Consider the following 16,658-nt stretch of genomic DNA (forward strand, 5'->3'; position numbering starts at 1 on the left):
GACACAACAGGTGCAACATGTGCACATATTTTGTCCCTGGATGATCATCGGTCGGTCATAGCTGCTCGCACAATGCTTTGATCTTGGCGTGCGTCTGTATTATGTGTACGTCCAGACCATGGTCTACACGAGCCCAACATGTGCAGCAATACGTCAACACATCCATCCAGCTTTCCGTAGGCTGACAATGTGCCCCACTGAAATGACTGAAGTTGTTTAACATCAGTATGTATGTGTTGGTGTGGCGTAGTTGTACTCCAGAATGTATGCTGCAACCACTGTTCACCTCAGCTCAGCACAGTTACTGCCTACAGCGCCAAAACAGGCTAACCTCGCGAGTACCATCTGATTGCCAATGACCACGAGAGCACTAGCACTAAAAAAAAAAACCCCAGTACCCACGTATTATGTCTTGGTGTCAAGTCTGAGGTGGTTGCCTTTTTCCTGCAATGTATGTTTTTCCAATAGCGCTTCAGCAAGCACTGTATGTAGCCTGTACAAAGAATCGATGTTTCCTACGAGCATCAAAGTTCTGCATTCATGTGGACTGCACTGTGGACAACGGAAAGAAAGTATTCGCAAGAATCAACTTAAACTTACTTAAAAAAACTGTACTCTTTTTCCTCGTTTGGCTTCATCAATGTCAGAAGTGAGATGTGCTGCTGACTTACATGATTGGAGGGGGAAGAAGAAGAAAAAAAAAAAAAAAAAAAAAAAAAAAAAAAAAAAAAAAAAAGACGCCAGCTGGCGTTGAATGGAATAACGTACACATTCAACCGTGTTCATTAAAGTCAGTCAACAAAGTAAGTATTTTCAGACAAACTAGCTTCAGAAATTGGTCGCTTCATTAAAAAAAGGTAGGTAGCCATTCCAGCACACGAATTAAAGCAGCACCTCTTTCATATTATGTCCTATGAATGAATGTTTCAAAACTCCAAGTAATTCGAGGACCTCTTGAAAACGCGTCAGTATTAGTAAAATTTGTTCTTGTAAAATGACGAAAAACTTTAGTTTTGGTGGGTAAAGATATACTTACAGACCTCCTCCTCTGCAGCGGAAGTGCACTAAAAGAGCCAGCTCTTAAATTTTCATTTGTACTTTATCGTTGGCGGAGACAGTTACCTTTTACCTTTGTAAATCTTAATTTTTTCCTATGCTTTTTATTCTGAATGACAGTTCGTTTTACCAGATGACCACAGCAAATATTACGTGACATTTTTATAAAATTAACAATGAAGTCCAAAAACGTTTTTAGAAACGCGAAGGCGGAAGGGGGAGAAGAAAAAGAAAAAACGTGTATGGCACGACGCGAACCAACTGCTTTCCACTTCGTAACTCCATGCTTATAACCTCACACCACGATTTTTTTTTTCCACTCAGTTTTGTATGACAGAGGGTAGCTAAACCCTCTGACCGAACACGCAGAGCTACCGTGCCGGCATCACGATGAATATACGCAATTACAGCCTTTGTACTGCTAAGTTAGATTTTAAGGTTACATCTACACGTGACACCTGGGTGGTGCTACGCAACAAACAACGTTGGCCGCTAGACAATCCTCGTGATCTAGCACAACACATCACTACGGCTACTAATAACGGTGCTTTTACGAACCAAAGGCCTACATATTGTGGAGCAAATACTACAATTTTATATGTCAACAGAATGCCAATATTTATGAAAACTCTGCTTGGAAAGTAATGCTGACATGATTGCTATCCAGGGTACATATTATGCAGATAACGCAGACAGGGCAGGCGAAGCGTGGCTACCGAGATATTCCCTGTACTCTGACAGGCTAGGCGCAAATTGAGACGCGTATAGCGCGTGTGGCGCGACGCAGCACAGCCCGCATTTTTGTAACTTCGCAGGTTCAAATGGGAACGCGCAAATTGCGACGCGACAAGAGCCTGCGCCCGGTCGCGCGGCGTTGTGGTTGTGGCACAGTTTCTCGCGCTGCGCGTGCCTCGCTAGCACCGTGGTAAATTACGCTCACATTGGAGTGATGCAAATGAGCAGTTGTATTATTGCCCATATGATAAATTTTGCTTTACTATGTACTACATTACATTGCCTTTCGGTAGCGTTTCGTTTTTCGCCATTTAAACGCTCCAGCTTTCTTTGTTAGTACATAATACTTTTCTGTTATTTATATCTCTGTAGTTTTGTTTTGTTTTTTTCTGTCAAAAATGCATACTTCAGTAACTAATAAGCCATTGGCCGTTGGAATTGCACCATACGCCTCTGCGATGTTTTCAGATCGCAAGAAGGGACAGAGGGTAGTGAATAAGGAAGCAAGGAATATTATAAAATCATGTGATTATAGGCAGGAAAGTAAAACAAGGTTATCTCTTTGCTGCCTAGTATGCTGGCGTATCTGTACGATCTGTTACAAAAATTTAGAAAAGGGTAATCTCCACAGGTGTGATCCCTTTGTGCTCCCGGCAAAAAGCGTCTAAGATCTTAAGTATATAAGTCTCACTGTGATTACTTGGATATGAATGTAATAATATAATACGACACACTGTTACTACATGCATGTGAACACATTTCCACTGCAAGCTTGAAAGTCGAAAAGCAGTCACAAATAAAAATATTTAAATTGGTTCGTCGTGATAAGAAAAATCATTTTAAATGTTGCATGTACATTATCAGCATTAATAAACTAATTATACAACAGGCTACACAAATGAAGAAAATGGTCGGTATTACGAAAGTAGGAACATCCTCAAGGAGTGTTATGATTAGATATATTTAATTTGTTGAAATGTATTGCTGACAAAGGCAGATCTACTTTCATGATAATGGTTTTTGAACTCAAGGAACACATGGCTAGCTTGTGCATTCCTGTCGCGCCCATTATCCTCCGCTGCTGACAATACACTGACCATCGTGTTGTGCGACAGATCAATTGTTTATTTTTCTCAATAACAACTATTTTATTCGCGATCACACATTGTCAGTTTGGCAATCCGTGGGTGAGTAACCAGTATCCGGCATGTGCCTATCATTCCGCCTGAAGGAACGATCGTCATTTTAATACTGCTCAAATCAAGAGAAGGAATAAAATCCTTTGGTAAGCTTCCATTCCAGTCGCTCAGTGTTAAAAATACGATGGGTACGGGGATTCCACCAAAATTCCAACAGAATCGGCAATCTATTTTTGTGTGAGTTGTTAACCTTTTCTCATTCGAAAAGCATCACCGTTTGTGAGTAACTACCACATTTCTCTTGATGACGGGTTTATTGTACTTCCTTTGTCACAGTGTAATTTGCCAAACTCATCTCAGCAGCTATTGAGACAGAATTCCGAAACGGAGTGCCTCATTAAACAAGTAATTGGCAATCACAGAACTCAACAGCTTACGGAAAACCTCAGTGTCGGTTTGCAGGAACATAAAAGAAGAAATTTCATGTTTTCATAAAAATAAATAAAAAAGTATAAGTACCGAGATCGGAGGCAGATAAAGACCTACTCCCAAGTCTAAACAAAAATTCAACATGTTAGCTAAATTTCATACGCAGCAACATATGGTGTAATACGCACCAATCGCAAAATCATAGCGACCCCTAATTTTCGTAGCAAACTTGAGTTTTGCGTAGTGCCTTACTAAAATGTGTACATCACAATAAGAATGGTCATTGGCGAGATCATTGGCACTTCGCCACGAACCTGACATATAAAGCTAAAAGTAAGGTAAAAATCAAATATTTTCGGTGAATAGTTTCTGTAAAATCGTTTGAGGAAGATAATAGGTTGCGCGCGCTTTGGTTCTGTCAGCGCAGAGCTTCGCCAGACGGCGCGTGCGAAGTGTGGTGTACGCGTTGCAATATGCGCTGCACCCGGGCGACTCGTTCGGCATGTGCGTGTCGCGCTGTGTCTTGTCACGTCACAAGTGTTATACGCCTGAGACATTGTCGTCAAGGTTTGGCCGCAGCCTTCTGTTCGTTTATCAGCAATCGAGTGGGGCAGCGTCTACGACTTCGAAGAGGTATCATTGTTTCGTTAATGCGATTACTCTAGGCGTCACAATTACTCTCCTCAATATTGCGCTATCATTCGTGTTGTCACTGTGTTTATCTAGTTTCGAATCTGGTTACTTCTATGGCTATTTTTCTATTAAAAATGTCATGAGCAGTGGGAGATAGGTACTATGCTGAACACAGTTCCGAAGAAAATGTTTAATTTCTAAAAAAAATTTGTCAAAACTAAGGTGTTAACCTAGCTTGACATTTCTCTTCGTTCTATGAAACAATTCGCAGGCGGTACTATCATGACGAACGATGCCCTTTAGTCGATAACTTTGAAAAGAGGTACAAGAATTGCCTGAACCATCACATCCAAAAAGAGTTAAACTGCATTGTACATCGTATGCTTGAAATTAGCAAAAGCATTTTGTTTCGATTATGCTGCCGTACGATTAAAATACCTACTTCGCCACTTAACACTGAATTCATTATATAGGACAGAACATAAAAACAATAATTTGGGTATTAATAAAACGCTTCTGCTGTATTTAGTTCATTATTGGATCACTACCGGTTTTGCGGCACTGAAAGCCACATCTTCAGGTGAATATATGTGTAACAATAAATCCAGAAGAAATAACGACCCTGAGATAGATACTGGCATCGTGAATTATTTTAAAAAATATTAAAACCTTTTGCATGAGAATATCAAAAATTAGTATTCATGTAACAAACATTGGAGCGGAAAAGCTCGGAACTTTGTACGCACCATTCGTTGACGTCAGAACAAAACGCGGCTAAAATGCAGTATGACATAGAACAAAACAGCCACATTCCAATATAGCGGATGCGTCCTAAACAAATCTTACCATAGTGATCCATTGATAAAGTGAAAATAAATGAAAACTCAAGCTCTAATTTTGGGCCAGAATGAAAAACCTTTAAGTGGTTGCCACAAAATGGAGACATGTCCTACCTGGACCAGACCCGCTAAAAGTGCAAATGAACATTTACAGCGTAACTATCTTCATTGTATGTATATATTTTTGACGTGGATTTTTGCAGTTTCGGAGATACCATTTTGACTATCTGTTACCATGATTTGAAAATGGTTTCTGGCCCGAAACTAGACAGAGTAAATAAAAAAAGTGAATTTTGCAACTTAGGCTGGTTTTTAGTTTGTATTGATTAACAGAAGTTTCTGACCTCCAATTATTCCAGCATGTTGAAAGTTTGTACTAATTTAAAAGAATATTTTCACTTTTGCACTCTACATCAGTTAAATAGGACGAAGTACCACATTTATTCGATATCAAATTTTTGAATTAAGCAGGACATTGTGATACTGTTGATTTGCTTTGGTAAAAACAACACTCAACCTAAAATAATACTGCCACAGGTAAATCTTGTTACATCCTTTCTCAAATCACAGCTCAAATTCACTGGGAAAGTGTTTAAATTCAACTTTTGTACTATGGCTGTGTGTGTGTTGTAATTCGAGTGTCACCATAATTGTTTCCATTCACAATTTCGAAGACAGATCTGGCTAAGTGGAATCATATTTGTTGCACGTGGAAATCCATTTTTGTAGTGACAGTATAGTGCACAAGTAATAACTTTTAGAATATTTTCGTGTACATAAATAAGTTCAACGTAATATTTTCAAATGTAGTTCAGTTCTGGATTGATTCGTTCAACATTTATTGGAACACATCAATCATTGAGATCTAAAGCAGTACACAGGTTTTTTGATATGCTGACATGATCGCTTTGCTGTAATTTCCACACGTGATTTACAGTCATGGGCCACGTTTTGGCACCATACATAACAACTGGTCTTATAATTTTTTTGTAAATGAGGATTGTGGTGATAGAAGCGAACTCCTAAGCATGGGTAATGCGGCAAAGTAGTATCTGTTACCTGCTGCTATTCTGGATTTCACCCCATGGCCAATGTCATTGTCATTGTCTCAGTGATAGTCGAACCAAGGTACTTTAAATCTCTCACCATTTCAAACTCCCTGTCAGCTATCCTGGTAGGTTTTGTTGGTTGGTCATTGCCATATACTTGGTCTTTTCGACATTGACGGTCAGGCCAAGTTCCCTTGCACCTTTCTCCAGTTGATAGGCCTCACCTAACAGCAGTTTCATGCAGGTAATGCGACATCAGTGTAGGCTAGGTACTGTAGCGAACGACTTAAGGTTTCTCCTTTATTTAACTATCTGACTTATGACTTTTCTAGGCAAAGGTTGAATAGCAATGTCACCCTGTTTAAGTCCCTTCTTCACGTCCACTTCTCTGCAGATTTCGCCCTGTATTTTTACTTTACAGTTGGTTTTGCTGAGGGTCATCATAGAAAGTTTAACGAGCTTCTTAGGTATTCCAGCCTCTTCCATTCACAAATTGTCACAAATCAAAATTGACCATACTTCATGGCAATACAATCAAGGATTAATGATTATACAATGGAGATTTCTGAGTTAAGCTGGACCTGAGGTCACTTTCTGCATTATTCAACGGTCAAATGGTTTACACAACAGGCCCTAAGAGTGGGTACGCATGTAACATGACTAGGGTGGAGAGCAAGCCCCGGGCTGCCACAGACTTATTTGTTAAAGCTGGAGAAACTACATAAGGTTCCACTGTTGTGGGAATGCCCAGAAGTGTGAACAATAACAGATGTTCTGTAAGGAGTTTTATGGAAAGGCCGGAGTAGCAGAGGAATGTAACCATTAGTTTAAGCTGTTTAATGCCAGGTTGGATGGTTCCCTTTTTGGAAATGAATCCAACATTGTTTTTATACACACAACACAATGAACAATTTTCTGTAGTAATTCAGAGGCTGGGCAAATGGTAATGGGTTCAGCTGAGGTAAGCATGATGGGTGCCTATGGACACGGGAGAGATTAGCGAGAGAGGTGTTATTTGGAAATGACAAAACTTTGAACAGAGCAAACATTCTAACAACTTAGAACGACACAAGAAACATTGATGCAGTAACCTTAAGGGTTATATGCAAGTCCAAGAAAGGTAATTTTATGTACACACGTACCAACCATAATTACAAGCATAACTAAACTACAGTGTAAACATTTACAAACCATAACAACAAACAAGGCTGACATAGGTAGACATAAAATAGGATAATGGCATTACGCAATTGCCTTTATCCTTAGTAATAATGCAAATTACGCATTATAAAACGTGCTATGATAAGTGTCTACACTGTGTCGTATCGGAAAGTGCGCCGTACACACATTTATGAATGAGGCAGTATGCAGTTATTAGTATGTCAAATTAATTTAACATATTAACCTTGTCAATGGCATTTGAAAGTGAAATAAACACACACCTTTGTCTATGTAAATCACACTAATATCTATGTTTAAAGGCATGATAATTAGTGTCAGTAGACATTATTAAATAATATGTAACATACTTAAATTAACTGTAGAATTATTAGTGCAGGAATGGTGGCCCACTTCCATTCACATTTAGATTTAATCTTTATTTTAATTACATTTCAACTGCACACAATCTGTTAAAGTGTATGTGGCGGGGAGATACTCAAAATTCCATTGGCTAACGTTTGGTGACATAGGTGGACATGCTTGTGGGAGATGTACTCTTTTGGAGCTGCTGGAAATTACAAGGATGGCCATTATGGCCAGTGGACAGAGGAATCATTCCCCCAGCTCGGGGTGTTGTAGCCTTTTAATTACTTTCCCATTTGTTACCTCTTCATAATATGGCTTGCTGCATTTTTGTACACTGTTTTCAAATATTTGCTGTACAATAGACACAAGATGTTTGAAACCAATAGTTTTTAATTGGAGTGGTAGCAATATACACCACCACCACCACCACCACCACCACCCTGGTGGCTGCTACTTTGTTTTGGACCATGACACAGTGTACTTCCACTTGCCATTCTCATGCTAGAGCTCCAGTGGAAACACTTATGCTCGCAGTTGCATAAACTCCTGAAATTAACTTGCCCAAGCGACTTGCAGAAGTAAACTTCGGCAAGTTTCTGTTTTAATGTAAACACTTTATCAAGTGCTTGCAGAAGTTACTTGCTAGTGCACACACACTTTAAGTAACTTTTCTGCTCATGAAACGCACATTGTGGTGGCTAGTAATTACAGAAATTTCAGAGCTATTTCACAGTTAAAAGTTAATACAGGAAACAAAAATCTACATCATGTAGAAACAAATCTGTCAATGCTGAATATAGAGGATGAATTTTCAATGTCCACAGAAACTTACTGGAAGGAATCAAAAAGTAGAGTATCATTTTTCCAAACCAAAGTGTTTTCACTACTATTCTATAGCTCAGCAATTAAAAGTCAGAAAAATGTAACTATTCATGCATAAAATAATTACATTATAAATATTTCAAGGACCCAGTTGTTTTAAATGAAGCAGGTTGGTCTCAAAATGCATGAAAGTTTCTGCAGTAAACCAAGTGAAAGAGTTCAAATGGCTATGAGCAGTATGGGACGTAACTGCCGAGATCATCAGTCCCCTAGACCTTATAACTGCGTAAACCAAACTAACCTAAGGACATCACACACATCCATGCCCGAGGCAGGATTCAAACCTGCAGTCGCGCGGTTCCGGCTAGTGAAAGAGTCATAACTTTGGAAACACCACATTTCCTCAGGGCCTAGTGAGCAGACTAATTGGCTAATGTTAACAACTGAATTTGGTGTATTTTCCTTTGCACATATCTGTCACCTGTTATCATGAGCTAGGAAAAGTCTCCCATGCGGCTGCCTGGCAAGTAGTTTCAAAACTTTTCATAGTTAAGAACAAATCTTTTACATTAATTGAGTAAACTGTTTACCAAACAAATGAAACAAAGAAGAATGTGTATCTGCAAACTATCTATTTTCTGCAGATGATGCTTTATGCATAAGAGTCACCCTGTGTACACAAAATTAAATAAAATCAACTTGTTGACACGGATAAGGAGCAAATTAAATCACATAGTTTTAGCAACATTTAGAGAAGCAAAATTCTTTACCATTATCTCTGAGAAAACCAATGTTTCTTATGTTAACAATGAGCATGTAGAGACCACCAAAATAGACCACAGGGAAGAGCGTGTGGCATGAACAGTAATTTGCATATTTTAGTTCAACTCTTTTGTGCCATATCACTCTTATTAGCTGGACATATATTTTACAACAGGTCTGTAGAAGTCCATCTAAAAAACAACTGGTATGAAATGATGTCACAACTAACCACTGCCCCATTTCAGAATATAAGTTTGATGACTGGAAGCTTAATTTAAGTAAAAATTCTACCAGATGTCATGGTAACTTTCGAAACATTACTTGCTCATTCTTCGGCATACTGAACACACTTACACAGTTTGGACTGTGAGTAACTCCTTAGAGCGCACTGTGAAGACACTAAACAGGCTGGTGTTTGTAGCTTACATTTTTTATTTTCTCTACATATGGTCTGTATGCCTTGATCAGTAAACAAAGGCTGGAGTAGCTAGTGCAACCTACTTTAGGATGTAATAAATATTTGTACATCTCCTGAAGAAAGTCTTTAGTGGTGAAATACTCCATCTGCAGTTCCTTGTGCATGATGAATGCATCCCTAACACAACGGAAAATACCTCACTCATTTACTTGTCTTTTCTATTGCTAGCATTGTCCGACATTAGTGTATCAAAGTTATACATGAACTCCAAGATAGAATTGTAGGCCTTTAGCACAAGATGACTGAGTGAAGATGGTTATGCTTACTCTTTGCAGCTTATTATAGACTTTCTGCTGAAAGAAGTAATATCATGTTCACTTATATTAAACTTCCACTTTTGAACAGTTACTTAAATTGTTGCTTGCACTCAGACAAATTCTCTCTTCCAAGCTCATTTTCCTCCTCAGGTTTGGGCTTTCTGTCCCCTCCCCCTCCTTTCCCTGTACAAAATAAGATAAGGTTGATTTCATAACTTGAAGACCATGTTAAGACTGTAGAGGCACAAAGGTTGCAGTCACAATTTACAATTAAAAAGAAGACACTGGACCAATTACTGAAGCAAAACAACCATACATAGTCAGCTTTTACATTATGACTCAATTTGACTAAAACAGAAAGGTGTATTTAGTTTTTAGAATATCCTTACTGTCAAGTTATTGAAAACATATAACCTATTACATCTGACAATTCACTTCCAAACACATCAAATAATCCCTCACTATAGTGGAACAAGTGTCCAATGGATTATTTTTCTTTCTTTCTTTCTTTTCGTTGCACCTTTTTCTTTGATGTACCCATCTTTTCTTCTAGTTCAGTTATTGTTGATACCTGTTAAAATAATTATAGAGAATTTAATACAGAATAATACTATATCAGGTAGCAAAAAGAGTACTGTGATTCATTTATTGCACTTTGGAACACTAAATATTTAATCAGCAGAATCATGGGTACTAACAAATCACTTATGTGTTGTCTGAAGAGGGTAGCACATTTCTGTTCCTCTTAAACCTATAGTAGGTTTACACAATGTAAGCTCCTTAATAACACCAGTTATCAATCATGATATAACACAGACACCAAAACACACTCCACTGGCGAAGAATTATTAGTTACTGATGGTGTTTTACTGAATATAATGAAATTAAATTTCACAGATATGGACACAATTTGTCTAAAATAGAGTTAAATATTCCTTACACAGGTAAAGACATTTATCTCCCTTGAGCACAAGTTCTGTTAATATAACAAACTTTAAAAAACAGTGATGTCAAAAACTGATTATCTGCACTCTGTCCCAACAACTGCAGCAGTCACCAACCATACGAATTAATTCTATGAAGATGCTCTGTTGGCCATCAGATATCACAGCAGACATTCTAATATTTGATCTTCCTTGTTGACCACTACCAACCATTTTATTAAAGCCTTTCTCAAATTATTAGCACACTTCATTATGAGTGTGCAGAATACTGAATCAGACCCGCACATTCTTAAAATTTTACTCCAAATTGCTATGCACTTTTAACTGTTTTGCTCAAAAGTTTATTTCCTTATAATCCAGTCTTTAAACTCTTGATACAATGCACCTCCTACCAACATCATAAGTTTGTCTAAGATATCACACTCACTGGGCAATTCAGAACAAAAGGTGACAAGTCCCAACAGCAACTGTTTCGTGTAACTTTGAGGAGTACTTCATGGCATGAAGAGCACAGCGTGCAGCCAACTGCAGGTGGTAGCTCATGTCGGTACCAATGATGTCTGTCACTCTGGATCAGAAGAGATACTCTCTGCTTACAAGCGGTTATCAGCAGTGGTAGAGACAACCAACCAGTCTTACTTGTAAGATGAAAGTAGAGTTCACCATTTATACTTTTAGAGCATAGACAACAAGATCGACTGCAACCCTCTGGTACAGAACTGAGTGAAGGGTCTGAATAAGAGGTTCAGATGGTTCTAAAAGGGTGTAAGCAGCAATTCCTCAATTTGCACCACAGGGTGACAGGTTTTTCGGGTTCCACCAAATAGGTCAGGAGTCCATAACACGCAGAAGGTGCCTACATGGGTAGCGGGCACTGTGTGGCATGGATTTTTTTTTTCTTTTTAGGTGAGAGGGTCTCGAGAAAGCACAGAAAGGGCTTCAGTCTCAAAGAATGCATGTCAAACACACACAGAGAAACTGCACATCTGGTAACCATTGGTATAACAGTTGTAAATTGTCATAGCTGTGTTAGGAAGTACAAGAGCTTCAAGTGCCAATAGAAAAACACTGAAAGCTGACCAAAGCTGGAGATAAGTTCAGCCGAAATTTTTGCAGCCTAGCAGCATTCAGAAAGGAGAGGCTAAATACCGTTGGCAGTGATGTGTTTGTTGCTGTTAGAAGTAGTTTAACTTGCAACTAAATTGAAGTAGATAGTTCTTTTGAGTCAGTATGGGTAGTGGTCATTCTTCACAACTGGAATAAAATAACCGACCTCTAAGGTCGGATGATACAACTGCTGAAAGGTTAAAAAAATTAGTCTAACTTCAAATACATATCCAACTCATACAATTATAGTTGACGAAGGCTTATTACACTTACACTCAATATTTTGGCAAAACTACACATTTAAATCCAGAGGCATGCATCAAATATCACCAGAAATTATGTTAAATGCACTCTCCAAAAATTATTGAGGAATTAGCTCATGAGCCCACTCCAATAGTAAACAGTTGTGAAAAAAATACTATCTCCTAGCAACATATAATCCTGAGCTAGTAACAAGCATCAAAATGGATACAGATATTAGTAAACACAGGATTGTTGTAGCAAGACTGAATTCCAAAATTCCAAAATCCCAAATCCTCCAAAAATTAATGATGAATATATCTATTCAAAAAAGAAGGTAGAAGTGCACTTCAAGCCTTCCTGTTAGACAATCTCCACTCCTTCCAAATTAACAATGTACATGCAGCAAGATACAGCGGAGCTGATCCCCCTTGGTACACGACAGATGCTTGAAATTTAGTACACATTTCAATATGATGATTGGTTTGTGGGGTAGAAGAGACCAGTCTGCAAAAGTCATCGGTTCCTTTTTCCACGAATATGAAACACGCACAAGGAAGAAAAACAAGCAACGGAGATGACAAGGAACGACACAGAACAAGAAAGACAAAGACAAGAAAAGAGTAATTAAAAGCCCACAGAGTTTTACAGTGTTTGGCTGACCAAGGAAACAAAAAAATGGAAAAGCCAACCACCAAGATATACACTAAAATCCCCAATCAGAAACCGTAGGCCAAAGGTCACACTCAACACACAAAAGAAACAAACTCTCAGATTGAGTGATAAAAGCCCCTGCTCAAAGAAAACTCAAAACTAAGCCTGCCATTGCAGTGTCAGCTGTTAAAAGTGCATGGAGCATATGAGGCAGTGCAACTGTCTGCCTGAGTGCAGCTAAAAGAGGACAGTCCAACAATATGTTGACCACTGTCAATGCCGATCCACAACAACATAAAGGTGGGTTCTTGTGGCGCAATAAATGACCGTGCGTCAACCAGGTGTGCCAATGCGTAGCCGGCAAAGAAAAACTGTGTCCTTGCGAGAGGCTTGCATGGAGGAGTGACACACACACCTGTACTCTCCTTGATGACACAAAGTTTGTTGGTGAAGGCAGGGTGCGCCATTCATCACCCCAGGTACCAAGGACTTTCTGCCACAAGACTGACGGGAGATCACATTCCGAAAGGCCAGCCTCAGGCCCGGTTCACTGATTGCCTGTTTGGCCAGCCTGTCTATACGTTCATTACCCAGGATGCTGACATGACCCGGGGAACACACAAAAACCATGAAGTGGTTGAAATGGGCAAGTGTATGGATAGCCATCACCAGATGAGAGCGAGGAAAACACTGGTCAATAGCTCGCAAACCACTCAGGGAGTCACTACAGATGACGAAGGACTCACCTAAGCAGGAGCAGATATACTCTAGGACGCAAGAGACGGCTACCAGCTCTACAGTGAAAACACTGCAGCCATCCAGCAACGATCATTGTTCAAATCGATCCCCAAGAGTAAAAACATAACCAATTCAACCAGCAATGATCAAACTGTCTGTATAGACTGCAGCAGAGCCGTGAAACGCAACAAGAATTGAAAGAAAGTGTTGGCGGTGATCCTCAGGAGGGACTGACTCTTTCAGGCCTTGTGCCAAATCCGGCTGGAGGCCTGGGCGGGGAAAAGACCATGGGGGAATACACATATGGGCCCAGAAAAGAGGTGGGAGAGAGAGAAACTCAAACCCAGAGAACAGAGACCGGACGCAAACTGCAATTGTACACCCTGACCGGGGCTGCCATTCTGGAAGATGGATGACGAAGTTGGAGGACAGGAGACTAATTTGGATGCCTGGGCAAGCCACAAACCTGTGCACCATAAGAGGCCAGTCGTCGTCGGCACAGGATCTGCAATGGATAGACACCAGCCTCCACAAGTAGGCTGTTTACAGGGTTTGTGCGGAAAGCTCCAGTTGTGAGTCGGATCCCGCAGTGAAGTATGGGGTCAAGCAACCGCAACGCGCAATGCGTTGCCGAACCACAAGCCAGGCTCCCATAATCGAGATGGAACTGATAGGTGAGCCTGTCCAGAGTGTATTTCCATTATTCCCCACTCCTTATGGAAAACAGTGCAGTCAGGCGAGCAGGGGGAGTGGTGCTTCCCACAACTGAAACAAGTGGGAAGAGGCACACATGGAGCACCTGTTTGCAGAGGACGACTGCAATCCCTGCTGTGGCCACATGCCATCTCGCTGTACCTCCAGCACTTTAAGCATGGCATAGGAGGAGGGACATATGGTTTCACGTCACAACAGTAAACCGTCAGCTTGACCTTTTCATGTAACAAGTCACCCTCAGAAGCCAAGATGAAGGCACCGGTAGCAACCCTGTTGTCTTGGGGACCCATATGCACGCAGCGGACGTAATGGACACCCCAACACTAAGTTTGAGTGTAGCTCCTCACATTCGACTGCAAAAGGAGGATGTGATGGAAAATAATACCCTGGACCATGTTAAGCCTTTTATGGGGCATAATCGAGACAAGGATGTCACCCAGATGTCATAGGCTGCAACTTGTCAACAGGCGATCAACACCCGCGACTGGGCTGGAGAAGCTGTTTGGATCAAAATCTACCCGCTGCGCATTTTGGACAACACCGCCACTTCCCCAAACCTATCTTCAAGATGGTCGACAAAAAAATGGGGCTCTTTTGCCTGAAAGGTCGCTTCATCAGTCCTGCTTCAAACTAGACTGACTGGTCGCCCTAAGGTGTGGCCAGGGAATGGAACAATCGGCAATCATAGGCTGCAGCATCAAAACCATTCCTTACATGCTCTGAGACAGCTGGGGCCAAGCGACCACCAGCTTGATTCAATTTATCTGTTTTATTGCGGGTCATCTGTCCTGATACCACCCACTCTCACCAGGGGCTCTCCCCACGGGCACCACCCAGCCTCAGCAAGGGGCCCCTGGCTGGATGGTCATTGCCAGGAGTCCTGGTGCCCCAGAAAGAATGGGCACCTACTCTTTGGAATATGTGGGGGGTCTCAGCTCTGGCATCGGGAGTGTAATCCCTGAGTTGTCAGGACTGGCTACCGCACTGGATTTCAGGTGCCAAAATGGTCCAGAACTGTCACGGGCACGAAGGATGGGATGGCACAGGAGACAAGAAGTATGCAACCCATAAGACGTTGGGTGTAAAGCCCGCTACACGACAATAAGTAGCATGCAAAATCTTGGTGCACAATAGACGCGGACCACCGAGTCAACCGCGGCATCCTGATGACGATGCACTCCGCTGGCATACAAGGCCGGCTCGACACAGCACATTGCACTGGGTCGCTGGGGCAGTGGCCTCAGCATTGCCGGACCCTGTGATGCAGACTGAGGTAAACGAAGCACTGTAGTGGAAACGAATAAATCATTTGGAGTGCTCACGCATAGCTTTAATACAGCACCTCCTGGCACCCATCCACTACATTTGGTGTCTATTCGCCACATTTGGCATCTGATACAACAACAGTAGAGTCTGTACTGGCCAAAAATTGCTGCCAGAGCTTTGATAAATTTTAAGTATCTGTGTGTCACTGCTAAGAGAAGCAAAGAAAATAATTTCAAGAGGCTGTGTTTTATTCCCAAAGCCACTGTCTACAATACAGAAACTACTTACTAAGGAATATCACAGCCCCAGAAAAATAGGAGCACTTATATATTCAACATGCTTTTGGGTGGTGGCAGGACTGTTTTATGAAGGGTACTTCCCTGTATCGTATCTTGTACCTAATGGAGCACATAGTGAATTATCACTCAAACTGGAATTTAAGTACACCTAGTAACATCAAGTACTTATTTAGAAGAGTGCCTAAATTTCTTTTGCTAAGAGCATGGTTAAGTTTGTGCACATAGTTCATACACAACTTGACAAAACAGAGGAATTACAGTGTGGTGATCACTTTCACATGCTAAAAGCAGACAGACAGGTGGAGGTAATCAGCCAATGGGAACTTATTGGCCAAAGTAGTACTTAAGAACACCACAGGATGTTAAACTTTTATGTTTACACCCTCAGCAACATCCAGTCTGCACACATAGAAGTAAGAGACACATTCTGTGGGCTTAATTGTCACAAATCAGACAAACGTATGACAAAAATAAGCAAAAGAAAACTGAAAAGCTTACAGAGACATAGAACCAGCAGAAAGATTTCTAACAACAATAATCCACAATCATCTGAAACAACCATGGAACAAGAACAAATAAGTTGAAGTCACCATGATTATTCCACCCTATTGTCTTTCTGTAATAACCAGAGCATCTGCAGCTTAAAAGGTATTGCATGCCGTGTGTCAATGCAATTTACAGAGATTATAAAACTGATTCACATTTTGTGAATCCAGATTGACATCAGCTGTTTGTGGCAGATGAAAATTTCTGTCAGACCGGGACTAACACAGATTTCCCACTTATTGGGAGCTGTTGCCTTAACCACTTCAGCTAGCCAAGCATGCCTCCAAGACCAATCCAAAATTCCGTACATCATCATGGAGTTCACAATCCTTCCACTCTGACATTTCACGATTTCCGCACAGGGAGAGAGAAATAATTTATTGTAATTTTAGTCATAGCATTGTTCACGGTTACGATTGTAGTA

Source organism: Schistocerca gregaria, unplaced genomic scaffold (assembly GCF_023897955.1).
Source record: "Schistocerca gregaria isolate iqSchGreg1 unplaced genomic scaffold, iqSchGreg1.2 ptg000863l, whole genome shotgun sequence".
Classification (NCBI taxonomy): Eukaryota; Metazoa; Arthropoda; class Insecta; order Orthoptera; family Acrididae; genus Schistocerca; species Schistocerca gregaria.